At 44.9% G+C, this 12252-nt stretch overlaps 1 protein-coding gene and 1 non-coding gene across 3 annotated transcripts in view; both read left to right on the forward strand.

Moving 5' to 3' along the window:
- Positions 1-12252, forward strand: part of ZFP57 (ZFP57 zinc finger protein) — a 20364-nt gene continuing 8112 nt past the window's right edge. Inside the window, exons 1-2 of one of the 2 annotated variants that reach the window (XM_030849678.2) lie at positions 1-97; positions 4522-4597. The gene's annotated coding sequence lies outside the window, so the exon portion shown is untranslated. Of the gene's footprint in view, positions 444-4521; positions 4598-12252 lie in introns of both variants that reach the window. The other variant, XM_030849677.2, reaches the window with a different exon arrangement.
- TRNAE-CUC (transfer RNA glutamic acid (anticodon CUC)) lies at positions 7784-7856 on the forward strand. The gene has a single exon. It is a non-coding gene; the product is annotated as a tRNA-Glu (tRNA).

Genomic DNA, 12252 nt, shown 5'->3' on the forward strand with positions numbered 1-12252 from the left:
CGTGGTCCCGAGAACCTGGAGACGGGGAGGAACTTCTCTGAAGGAAAGTTTTAGCGCCGCCTTCAGCCTGGTTCTGTGACGTCGGCTAAGGAAACAGGTGATCGAAGATGTGCCTCCGGTTATTTTTCCCCTCAGGACCCAGTACTGGGGTGTTTATTTTATTGGTCTCGAATTTTAAAGGGACGCAGTCGCGGGGAGCGTTTCTCCTGAAAAATCGTACTAACCTTACTGAATACTAATTTCTTTGGACGAGAAAACTACTACTTCCTCCGTTCCTGAGTTGATATTTTTCTTTAGCTGCCGGGCAGTGGTTAGAAACAAAGCGAAACATTCTGGGAGTTACATTTCTAGCGCTCCTTGGACCTCGCGGTCTAAGCAAGGGCTCTCTGCAGAGCCCCTCCTGGCTGGCGTGCTGTGTGGGCTGTTCTGGGCCGTTGGAAGGGGTGAGTCGACTTCTTACGGTGCAGGAAGTGGAGAGGGTGAAGGCGGAGGAGGAACATCTAGTCCTTAGGCACGATAGGAAACAGGGATGAGGGATGAAGTAGGACACTTGGGAAGGGGCTCAGAACCTTGGAGGTGGCGGAGCAGAAGAGGTTGGGACTCCTTCCTCTTTAGATGCCTGCCAGATGAGGGAGGTTAGCATTAGTCAAGGGAGCAACCTTGGGTAGGATTTCAGTAAGACTTGGTCGAGTTTGGCTTTCAGTTGCGGACCCCCTTCCACCTTGTCCCCCGCCTCCCATGGACCAACTCTACTTCATCATCGTCATCCCTTAGGTGGACAGCTGACATTCCCCTGAACTTTTATAAAGCATGAGGACATGTATTTTTTAAATCTTGCTATTTTAATTCATCTGTAACCTACCATCTAAAGTATAGAATCTGGGCTTCCCTGATGGCGCAGTGGTTAAGAATCCGCCTGCCAATGCAGGGCACACGGGTTCGAGCCCTTGTCGGGGAAGATCCCACATGCCGTGGAGCAACTAAGCCCGTGTGCCACAACTACTGAAGCCTGCATGCTTAGAGCCCGTGCTCCGCAACAAGAGAAGCCACCGCAATGAGAAGCCCACACACCACATTAAAGTGTAGCCCCCCGCTCTCCGCAACTAGAGAAAGCTCGCGTGCAGCAATGAAGACCCAATGCAGCCAAAAATAAATAAAGAATAGAATCTTTTTTAAAAAAATAAATTTATTTATTTATTTATGGCTGAGTTGGGTCTTCGTTGCTGTGTGCGGGCTTTCTCTAGTTACAGCAAGCAGGGGCTACTCTTCGTTGTGGTGCCTTCTCTTGTTGCAGAGCACAGGCTCTAGGCGCGCCGGCTTCAGTAGTTGTGACGCTCGGGCGTAGCTGCTCCGCGGCATGTGGGATCTTCCCAGACCAGGGATCCAATCCGTATCCCCTGCATTGGCAGGTGGATTCTTAACCACTGCACCACCAGGGAAGTCCCTAAAGTATAGAATCTTGTTGTCCTGAAGGGACAGCTTCTAAATGAATTTCCTAGTTCGCTTTCAGTCCATCCAACCCCGCTCAACCTGATAGTTGTGCTAAGCTCCTTACATATAAAGGTTTTGGAGCCATCACTATTTTCTCCTTTGAAAGAGACAAGCTGTGATCTCTCCTAGAGAGAGGCTTTGATCTACTTCTCTGTGCAATAATGGAAACACTCACAGTAGTGAGGGGATTAAAACTCTGAGCAAGCTACTGGAGAGTGACAAGCCTCATAATAATTTGTCCTACAAGGAGAGGTCTGTTGCTGAGCCCGTGATGGTAGGCAAGTTTTTATTCTCTCTTCTCTGTGTGTCTTTCTCCTTTGAAAATGGAAATTGAAATCAGCCGTCTTTTCTCGCCAACTTTCCCTTTAAAGTTTGACAAAATTCAGTGAAGATCCACCATGAGTTGAATACTGTCCTAATGCAGTAAAGGAACTAAGCATTATAAGGCATGGCCCTTTCCCAACAAAAGTTCACAATCTGTTCAGTTCGTATTTATTAAGCACCTATGTCAGTCTTGGAGCTGAAGTTGGGGCTGCAAAGCTGAAAACTATGGTCTCTGACCTTAAGGAGTACAAATGAATAATTAGAATGCAATGAAAGTACACTTATAGGACAAAATGTGAGAGCCCAGGATAGGCATATAAAACAAATAGGCCTGTATACTACAAAGAGGACTGGTAAATGTTTTAATAAAAAGATACAGTGTCATGGGGAATGTAAGAGAGAAAGATACTCAGATATTATGTGATGAGGATAATCACCAATCAACAAATCATTAATTTTGAGAATTTGGGATTACAGACTCTAATGTTAAGTACTGTGCTAGTTACTATGTACAGAGAAATAAAAGTAAGGTGGTCATATTTTTAAAATCTCAAAATAGGTATATGTAGTCAGGCAAATAAGAATATGCCCAAGAGGTCAGTGAGATCCAGTATTTGTTATCAGATCCTTTCTGATATGATAGATAGATCATTGTATTTGTAGATTGAAAAATTATAGTTCCAACTCTTTATGAGTCTGAATTTCATCATCAAAATGTTAAAAGTGATATATGGATGCAGATAGCACAGTGGAAACCATGATTGATTTTCAAATGAGTTGTAGAAATAAAAAATGTTGTGTTCATATTCATAGCGTGGCAAAAATCACTGTTACATAGAGTAGACTGGAAAGACTTTATAGTCAGGGCTTGACCTGTGGAGATGGATACTATTTATTTTTTAATTTTTTAAATTTTTATTTTATTTTATTTTTTTGGCTGCATTAGGTCTTTGTTGCTGCACGTGGGCTTTCTCTAGTTGTGGTGAGCGGAGCGTTACTCTTTGTTGCAGTGCGCGGGCTTCTCATTGTGGTGCCCTCCTTGTTGCGGAGCACAGGCTCTAGGCACACGGGCTTCAGTAGTTGTGGCAGTGGGCTCAGTATTTGTGGCTCATGGACTCTAGAGCGCAGGCTCGGTAGTTGTGGCACATGGGCTTAGTTGCTCCGTGGCATGTGAGATCTTCCCAGGCCAGGGCTCGAACCCATGTCCCCTGCATTGGCAGGCAGATTCTTAACCACAGTGCCACCAGGGAAGCCCCAACTGCCATTTATTGAGAACTTACTGTATATCAAGCATTTTGCCAGGCTCTTTAATCTAATTCTCATTTGTTCTTTATAACTCCAAGAGGCAAATTTTGGTCTTATATCTCCATTTTGTAGATGAGGAAACTGATTTAGAGAGAGATTAAGTTACTTGCCCTGAGTCACACCCTGGGAAGTGGTGGAATTAGGATTCAAGCATAGCCCTGTAAGGCTTCAAAGCCCACGCTCTAAACCATAAATGGTGTAAATAAAGGCATAGAGATGAGATGCCAGGCATCCTCAGTGGCTTAAATATGACCTCACAGTGAGCTCAGATTAGACCAGGGATGACACACAAAAAGTTGGTAGTCTTCACTTGTGTTGCCATCAGACTGTCCCTATAAATAAACCCAGAGTAACCACAGAGTCTCATCCCAAGCAGATCAACAGGGAATGGTTTCATAATGGATTTAGGGTGAAGGATGATGGGCAGAATAAGGCAGGCAAGCAGAGGGGTGGGCGATCAAATAAGAACAGAATTTCAGAACGAAAGATTATAGGGCAGAAATGCTGTATGTGGTGATAGAGGCAGAGAGGGCCTGGATCAAGAAACTGCACAAAGAGAATGAACTGATAACACTGAAGTCTAGAATTATCTCAGAAGACAAAGGAGGCAGTGGGACTGAGCAATCTGTCATAGATGTGCTTGGGCAAAGCTTCACCAAGGAGCCTGTCTCTTCCCTTGCCCAGTCCCTGGTACAAGATTCAGAATGGTTCATGTTGAGTCCACAGGAGAAGTATGCTTTAAGTTTATATGAAAGGATTATGGTTGGTCCTCTATATCTGAGGGTTCCCCATCTGCAGATTCAACTAACTGTGGGTGGAAAATATTTGAAAAAAAAAAAAAATTCCCGAAAGTTCCCAAAAGTAAAACTTGAATTTGCCACTTACTGGCAACTATTTACATAGTGTTTACATTGTACTTACGACTATTTACATTGTATTTACAACTATTTACATAATATTTACATTGTAGTAGGTATTACAAGTAATTGAAAGATAATTTAAGGTGTACAGGAGAATGTGCCCAGGTTGTATACAAATACTGTGCCATTTTATATAAGGGACTAGGGCATGGATTTTAGTATCTGGGGTGGGGGTGGTGAGTCCCGGAACCAAGGGACCTTGCGGGGGGGTGTCCGTGGATACCGAGGGATGACTGTATGTGCTCTTATTTATATGATCTTATTAAAAGAGCATTCATTATTCGTTACCATAGGAATGTAGTGGTTTCCCATTGGGAAATGGCCCTGCTGTAGTCCTACCTATTACCAGGTTTTTTCTTTCTGAGGGAAATACCCTTGACCATGACCAAAACAATTGGGTTTTTTGGTTTAGTCAGTATGAGAGCAGATTTGTTCTGACATCTCCCGCATTCTAATCTACCTTTGCTTTTTTGTCTTACAGATTGTCCTGGGCTAAAGTATCTAAAGACCCTAGGATTGCTGCAGGTCAACTGTCCCCACTGGAGAAAAAAATCTTGGTAAATAAATTATCTTAACATCATACAGTTTGAAATGACTAGGAGAAGGAAAGTTAAGTTTAAAATCCTTCTGTCCAAGTGACACTTTCCAGTAGTGTGTCCACAGTGGCAAATGTTTTCCAGTTAAATCTTTACTTGCAAAACAAAGTATTATTTTTAGAACTCCAACCCTATGTTTTTAAAAAACTAATTACTGATTTTGGTGGTGAGAACTCCAACTTTCAGAGCTCACAAGCTCACCTAGGAATGATGGAAGTAAAATCACTATTGCTCTGAAATTAATGAAAGACCATGGTCATTTCTTGGTGTCAATAGTGAGCGTAAGCTCCTGTTTAAATATGTTCAAAGTAAAAAGATGGTCATATTATAAAATTCTGTACCTCACTTTGACAGAATCTAGGTGGCGTGCATACAACAGCAGCAAGACAACTGATGATTCAAAAATATCAGGAGGAGTATGAAACACTCAGTAGAGAGCAAGGTCTTTCTCTTGACTACAGGCTTGCCAAAGCGGAGCCTTATTATAATAAAAGAATAATGGAAATGATGAAAGAACAAGAGACAGGCAATGAAATCAAGAAGAGATTGGAGGGGAAAACAACCCAAAGCATAGAAGGACAAAAACAATATTATTTGGTACCTGAGAGAGAAGTGAAACATGTAGAAATGCACATACATCGACCTGAACAGGTCGGAGAGTTTAAGAATAAAACATTTAGACAATTACCACCATGCCCTAGTGAAATAAAATTGCCCAAAATTGTGCCAGAAGTACATGGCATCCATGACGCACAGAGGAGAAAGCAGGTAAATGAGAGGGAACAGATGCAAATTAAAGCTCACCAGGAACGCATGATTCGAGGGAGAGAACTTGTACAGCAAAAACTCAAGGAAGGAGTCTTGAGAAAAGACCAGAGCCAGCCTCCTATACGTGAGAAGCATGAGAGTGTAAAGAAAGAGATAAAAGAGTATGAAAGCGTTATTGCATATCCACTCTTCCAGCCATGCAGTAGCAGTCGGATTAAAGTGAATATTCTTATGGAAAAATCTCAGAATAGAGAAGACAGTACAATTATCAAGCCATATCAAAGAAGATTCTTAACTATACCACCCTTTATGAGAAGTCAAATAGGAAAAATAAAAGATTCAGTGATTTCATGATAAAGTCATGTCTCTTAAATTAACCTTTTTTTTTTTTTTGCGGTACGCGGGCCTCTCACTGTTGTGGCCTCTCCTGTTGCGGAGCACAGGCTCCGGTCGCACAGGCTCAGCGGCCATGGCTTACGGGCCCAGCCGCTCTGCGGCATGTGGGATCTTACCAGACCAGGGCACGAACCCGTGTCCCCTGCATCTGCATCAGCAGGTGGACTCTCAACCACTGTGCCACCAGGGAAGCCCCCTTTTTTTTTTTTTTTTAATGCTAGTTCTCTTCTACAGGGTTCAGTGACTATTTTCCCATTTATATCTGATACAGAAGTGTCAGTTCTGGATTTTAAAACTAGCTTGGCTATTTTTAGTTGCCTTGTGTTTGTTCAAGTTGCTTATCCTTTTTGATGCTCATTCCTAATCTGTAGAGTGGGAAAATAATAGTTCATAGCATTTATAGGAGAATTTCATTTTTGTGAAGCATTAGCATATATTAGATGTTTCATAAATGCTGGGTTTCCCAGTTGGAAAGACCTGGGTTGGACAAAGATGATGAATAAGGAGTTGTTCTAATCTGCCTCTTCCAGTCCCCCTGCCTGCAACCTCAAAGGTTATCTTGATGAGACTGCTATAGGTCACTATGTGGTCTTTTATCTTCCATTCATACCTTTATCAGGGAACTGCTAACCAGGCCATAAAAGTCTAACTGTACCGTACAATTTCTCTGTATGAGAAACTTAAGCTTGAGAACCTCCTATGTACCAGGTATTGTTAGTTACTGAGATGAATAAAGAGATATCCCTGCCCTTGGCTAGTTTACAACTAGTGGCATAGATCACTCTAAAAACAGATAATAAAATAGGGTTATGATAGAGGTATGCACAGGTATGTACAGAGGAGGGACATCTAACCTGGCCTAGGTGAGCAGGGTGAGGAGGAAGGAGGTCAGAGAATGGAGTGTAGTAATCTCTCATGTTACTTCCAGCTCCATATTTTGTCACTTTCAGTCACCCACTTAAGCAAGACCTTCCCAATGTTTGGATTCACTCATAGGTAACCAAACTCACCTTCTCTCAAATAGATGTCCTCCAAAAGTTGGGAAATTTGGGGTTCAGAATTGGTGAGTAGAGAATCAGAGAAATAGAAACTGGATGACCTAAGGAATATTATACTTAAGTTGTGATAATCCTTTGCCCACCCTTTTGTATTAACAGGACACCCTTTACCAAGGATATTGCTAGATCAGCACTGTCCCATAGACCTTTATGCGATAATATAACTGTTCTATAGGTTTTCTCTTCAATACAGTAGCCATTTCCCACATGTGGCTACTGAGCATTTGAAATGTGGCTGGTACACCTGAGGAACTGAATTTTTAATTTTACTTAATTTGAATTAATTTTAAATTGCTACATGTGGCAAGTGACTGCTGTATTGTATAGCATGGCACTAGATAAATATAACTCCTGTGTTCTAGACTTCAACCCCACAATCTGTTTTCTGTCTTTGACAATATTTGCAGGTATAATAGATCACTGCTCACTTACATTAGTATAAGTTTAGTTTCCTTTATATTTGAGATGCTCCTTAATCCCATGAAGAGATTCAAAAAGCACTGTAGGCAAATTCTGTGTGGAAATGAGGTGGCTGAAGTTGCGTAAATTGGGTTCAGAAACTAGCCCTCCCTTTGCTCCTTCTGGAATGTGACCAGGACACATACGAAAATCTCATTCCTACCCACCTGATTTGCCGCATGCAGACTCTTTTGTCCTATCTGTTCTCTGGTCTTCCATCGTCATGTTGCAGCTTTAGATTTTATACCTTGCAAAGATGTGCTTCCTCAGGATGCAGAGGCAAAAGACTTAGAAATTCAAATCAATAGGGTAATGATACAGCCTTTGAGTTGAGTGGGATTGAAAAGTAACCTAATATATAACTGTTGGTAATTGTTTACCATGAAGATATTCACTGCTGGACCATCCTTTTGACCTATAAATGTACTCAAATCTCTCCCATCTAAATAAGCTACTATGTGGGAATTCCCTGATGGTCCAGTGGTTAAGACTCTGTGCTCTCACTGCTGAGGGCCCAGGTTCAATCCCTGGTCAGGGAAAAATCCCACAAACTGAGCGGTGCAGCCAAAAAAATTTTAAAAAAGAATAAATAAGCTACTATGCTATTTCTTTGCACTCCTTTAAAGCCACGTCCCTTAGAAAGTCTATACCAGCTCCCTGCATTCTAGTTTCAGTGCCCATCAATCCACCAAATCCCTTTTTACGGAGTCATCAGCAAAGAGCTCCGTGTGGCTAAATCCAATGGACAGTTAAGGGTGGAACGAAAAGGAGAAGGTGCCAACAACAGGCAGAAGACCTGACAGGCATTTGGCAGCAAGAGGGATCAACAATTCAAGTGTAAGAACGCATGACACAGAAAACAAGAGGCCAAGGAAGAGTAACAGTCCTTAGAAGTTGGAGATCAGTCAAGGGAACCAATGGAACCCATTTAAGGAACTGGAGTAGGGTACCAAAGGAATAAGATAAACAAACAGTTATAAGACTCAGGATAAAACACAAGAATAGGAATAGAAGCACTGACAAATCCAGGACGTAGAACTATTGAATTGGGTTCCACTAGGGATGGGACAAGTCTGAGTCTTAGGCTGAGTTGAACCAATAGTGGAGGATTAAGAAAGTCCAAAATAGAAACAGAGCTTATCAGGTCACAGGGGCAGGAGACAAAGCAGATAATTACTATAACCCTCATACTGAGTCAGTTACATGAGATAAGAATTTGAACTCATTAAAGCATGCCTGATATTATCTTTAAACATGGAAGTCATAGTGGCTTGAAAATTGAGCCTCAGGATATAAGGTGTACAAGGTTGGTGTGTTGTTTTAAATAGAACTGATTATGAAGTCTTTCATTGGAGAAGCACTACAAATTACAGTAAGGTTGAACAGGAGTACATTTTATCCTTCAAGGGGGATGGTAAGCAGATCAGCAAGGCCATTTAGCATAGGCAAATAAAAGGCAAACCATTGCTGTGTTTTCTGGGAGGCCAAACACATGGCACAGATTAGTTTCAAGGGGCACAATGGTATGGATGGAGAAGGCTGGGCTAGAATAGCAGCACTGTACCCTACAGTGTCAACAGTGGTGAGGGTCCACTGATAGCCCTTGAGGGGGTCAAAGAGCCAATGAAGTCCATCTGCCAGGAGCACATGAGGACAATGGCCCTTGCTATGTGGCCTCCCTGATCGTAAGACAAGTCAACTTTTGGCAGTAATTGCAAGTCCAAATCAGAAACTGAGTTCTTTACTTTGTGCCCAGTCTATGATGGTGAATGTCTTGCCATGTCTAGTATGATGATCAACTCAGGCAGCAGTGGGGACTGTCTTCACAAAACATGTTTCCATCAGCAGCTTGATTCCAGTCAATTCCATCAGCAACCACGCTCTTCTTGTGGGCATTCACCTGAGTGACTCAGATGGTTAGATAAGCAGTTATGGTTTATTTCCACAGTTTGCAGCTCCAAAGACAGTTGTCTCACCAGTCTAGTTTTTCAAGTGGCATACCACATAGGTAGGCAACAGCACAAGAGTCAGTAAAATTATAGGAAGGTTGATCAAAGAGGTTATTGGCGAGAGCTATGAAATGGCCTTGTGTTCTGCCCACCAAGAGGAGCGACAGCGTCCATTTTTGGCTCTGCATCACTGGCAATGAGGTTGAATGGCTGCATCAGCCAGGGACAGCGCTGGGTTTCAGCCTAGCCGAACCACAGTGAACCAGGGCCAGGCATTTAGGGGAATCTCTGTGAACTGAGAGCCCCATGGAACCAGCAGCTTTGCTTCAGTTGGCAGAGTAGGGGATAAAGTTTTTCCCAGAGGGATATCTGCCACTTTTCCATGTAAAGTAGAGATGTTGAAGCCAGGCCACATCCTTAAATATACCATTTCCAAATGAGGATTATTGGGTCCTTCCCACTTTGTTAGAAGTTGAGTCCAAGTTGACCTACCCCCAAATGTGAGCATTAAGCTAGAGTGTCAGAAGGCCTCCATGGGTCGGGTGTTTAGTTTCGATAGGAGCCCAGTAGCAAGCTGATGCTGCTTTTCAAGATGAGTGTACCCAGTAACCATGTTAGGAAGGTGGCAGGTCCAGAACCCTAAGGGGTGCCACTGAGCACAGGCTGCCTCCATCACCATCTCCACCAGACTACTGTCTCCATCTGACCCTGTGGGAGCCTCCTCAGCCCACCCACATGAATGGTCTGTCCACAAGGGCAGATCACAGGGTCAGGTATCTTGGGAACACTAAGAGATTTAAAACCTGCATCTGCCAGCCATCCAGTACTAACCATGGATCCAAGACTCCAGTGTACAGACTTGAAAGCAGGGGATCTGGTTTCCTGTCCCAGTACAGCCAGATGCGGGCTTTGGCAAGGCTCAACATCTCTGAGCCTGTTTCCTCATCTGTGAAGGCAGAATAACAAATTCCTACCTCACAAGATGTTTGTGGGGATTTAATGGAGGCTATGTTTACAAGGTTTTTTTTTTGTAAATTGCAAAACCCCATGCCAATGTGAAATATAAAATATGATCATAGGGGCTTCCCTGGTGGCACAGTGGTTGAGAGTCTTCCTGCCGATGCAGGGGACACGGGTTCGTGCCCCGGTCCGGGAAGATTCCACATGCCGCGGAGCAGCTGGGCCCGTGAGCCATGGCCGTTGAGCCTGCGGGTCCGGAGCCTGTGCTCCGCAACGGGAGAGGCCACAACAGTGAGAGGCCTGCGTACCGCAAAAAAAAAAAAAAAAAAAAGTATGATCATGATACAAAATGGTATATGGTAAATGCTAATCAAGTGGAAAGGAAATAAATGTGATTTCCGTTGAGCTGATTTAAAAAAAAAAAAAGGCATTACTGATAAAGGTCAAACTGGGTTTGGGTAAGTGGCCAAGGTAAGTAGAACTTGACCTGAACATATCCTCTCTGCTCTCCTACCTCTGTCTGCTGTCACCATTTAAGTCGCAGTGGTTTGCCTTCACTTTTCTTTCTTTCCCTCTTTTTAAAATTATTTTATTTTATTTTATTTATTTATGGCTGCATTGGGTCTTCCTTGCTGCTTACAAGCTTTCTCTAGTTGCAGCAAGCAGGGGCTTCTCTTCCTTGTGGTGCCTTCTCTTGTTGTAGAGCACGGGCTGTAGGCGCGCGGGCTTCAATAGTTGTGGCGCATAGGCTCAGTAGCTGTGGCTCGCGGGCTCAGTAGTTGTGGCTTGTGGGCTCTAGAGCACAGGCTCAATAGTTGTGGCTCGCAGGCTCTAGAGCGCAGGCTCAGTAGTCATGGCCCCCGGGCTTAGTTGTTCCGTGGCATGTGGGATCTTCCTGGACCACAGCTCGAACCCCTGTGCCCTGCATTGGCAGGCGGATTCTTAACCACTGTGCCACCAGTGCAGTCCTGCCTTTGCTTTTTTTTTTGCCGTACGCGGGTCTCTCACCGTTGTGGCCTCTCCCGTTGTGGAGCACAGGCTCCGGACGCGCAGGCTCAGCGGCCATGGCTCACGGGCCCAGCCGCTCCGCGGCACTTGGGATCTTCCCGGACCGGGGCACGAACCCGCGTCCCCTGCATCGGCAGGCGGACTCTCAACCACTGTGCCACCAGAAACCCCTGCTTTGCTTTTTTAAGGTGCTTTGTGCCTCCAAGTCTCTTTCTGGGAGCGCGTAAAGGTCTCATTTTTCTCCTTTGGGCTCTAGGTGATGGTGGTTGGTGATTATGTGTTTTAATCAGAGGTAATTTAATTCTTTTTACCCCCCAAGACTAAATTAAGACTGGGAATGAGATCCGAGCGCTAGGTGGGACCAGCGGCTGCAATTGGTAGGAGGAATGGGCTAGTGGGGCGGGGCGAGTCCTCTTCCTTTTAAGCTTCCTAGACTGTGAACTCTTGACCTTGGCGGGCCCACAAGCTTAACCCGACAGGGTGCACGGTGGCCTTGCGGAAACCGGCGAGGAGAGCGAGGCCGGTGCCAGGCACTGGTGGGGCCGGGACGGGGTCTTGGGCAGCCGGTAAACGTGCGCTGGAGTGGAGCGGGCTCGCCGCTGGCCCCTCGGAAACCCTACGTCCCAAAGTCCCGGTCCTCGGCAGCGGCGGGTGAGTAGGACAGAGGGTAGTTGAGCTCGCGGTGGTGGAAGTTAGTGAAGGGTCTTTGTGCCGCAACCTTCCGCCCCTGACCTCGGCAGGCGAGGGGAGCATCGCGCCCCGCATCTTGGGGGAGCTTCCAACCCCTGGGGCCCATGGGGAAACCTGGGTTAGGGTATGGCCCAGGGCGCCGACCACTCCGGCCGCGTGGGGGACTCGGCGAAGAGGACGGGCTCCTGGCACGTGCTGAAAAAGTCGGGATCCCAGCAACGAAGTTTCGGGGCAGACAGGCATCGGGCAGTGCCGTCCCAGTCAACGGGACCAGTTCAGCGCACAGAAACCCCAACCAGTGGGTATTAACGAGCGTGCCACGCAGTGG

Source organism: Globicephala melas, chromosome 11, assembly GCF_963455315.2.
Source record: "Globicephala melas chromosome 11, mGloMel1.2, whole genome shotgun sequence".
NCBI lineage: Eukaryota > Metazoa > Chordata > Mammalia > Artiodactyla > Delphinidae > Globicephala > Globicephala melas.